The sequence below is a fragment of the Phalaenopsis equestris genome, unplaced genomic scaffold (genome assembly GCF_001263595.1).
Source record: "Phalaenopsis equestris unplaced genomic scaffold, ASM126359v1 Scaffold000162, whole genome shotgun sequence".
Lineage (NCBI taxonomy): Eukaryota > Viridiplantae > Streptophyta > Magnoliopsida > Asparagales > Orchidaceae > Phalaenopsis > Phalaenopsis equestris.
This window is the reverse complement of record NW_018164604.1, coordinates 34,395-35,595: the sequence shown is the minus strand read 5'-3', so window position 1 is coordinate 35,595 and position 1,201 is coordinate 34,395.

Below are 1,201 nucleotides of genomic sequence, written 5' to 3'. Positions count from 1 at the left end.
TTTCTATTGGAATCACTTAGTCCAAATGAATTTACTAAACTCAACTTAATGAGTTCCATAATTTTATTTAGACCGTGGGAAGTCTCGTTAGCAACCGTAGGTTACCTCCTCCGAGGGTTCCCGATCCTCCAATAGTGACATTTTTAATTTAGTTGGAGTTGTGGTTTTTTGTGTGATATTTGTAATTAAATTTTGAGTTGTTTTATATTTTGAATGTTGTGAGGTATTTTTGTTTGAAATTTTGTTTTTAGTTTTGGTTTTGGTTTTGGTTTTGTTTTGTTTTTAAAATGCAAGTGTTTTTTATGCAGTAAGTATGGTACAAGCATAAAAGAAAAGCAGTAGAAAAGTACAAGAAAGACTGTAAAACGCTGTAAACTGTAAAAGTGTACCTGACGAGTCTTCTTTTTCCACCACCTGAAACTCAAAATGCATGTCAGAGCATTTATGTATATAGAGCTGGAAAAGTAAAATTTTGGAAACCTTCCTAGCTCTATGTTGTGTATTAGAAATCTTTAAGTTTTAAGGATAATATTATTAAGTAAAACATATTTAGTTTAATAGATCCTTAAGGTATTTACCAGGTTAAGAGTAGGGAGCAGGTCCATGCAACCTTCTTAATGTCTGGTAAAAGGCCTTGGGTTCATTTAAACTTTATGATGTTACTTAATAATTCATCTTGAATATCCTGATGCTCAGTGAATATTGATGTCTTGATTATTCCCAAGAATAAGAATGTCATTTACCTTTTAATTTGAAAATTATGTGGGTGAAGACCCTTTAGGAGACAAATTAGTGTTATTAAGAACACTTAGCCAAATTTTAGTCTTAATTAGACTTTTGATGTTTTAAAAGAGTTTGATTATGTTAATTTCTCTAATCTTTTTTTAACAAGTGGATTTCAACTTAAGTTCACCACTAAGTCCTTAAGACCTAAGTGAGTGTATTAAGTGTGTGTATTGATTTTGAAAAGCTTTAAAACTTTAAGTGATCATTTAAATATCATTTTGATTATAAAATAAGGGTATGAAATCATTGATTTCCAAAATTATACCCCTAAATTCAAAAGTCATTTTATGATAATGAAGTTTCCAAAATTTTAATAATTATGGGAATTATCTTTTTATATTGTAATTTGGCAAAGTGAAGTGGGTTTCTACCAATAAAGCCCATTTTTTATTGCAAATCATCAAACGAGTTAATT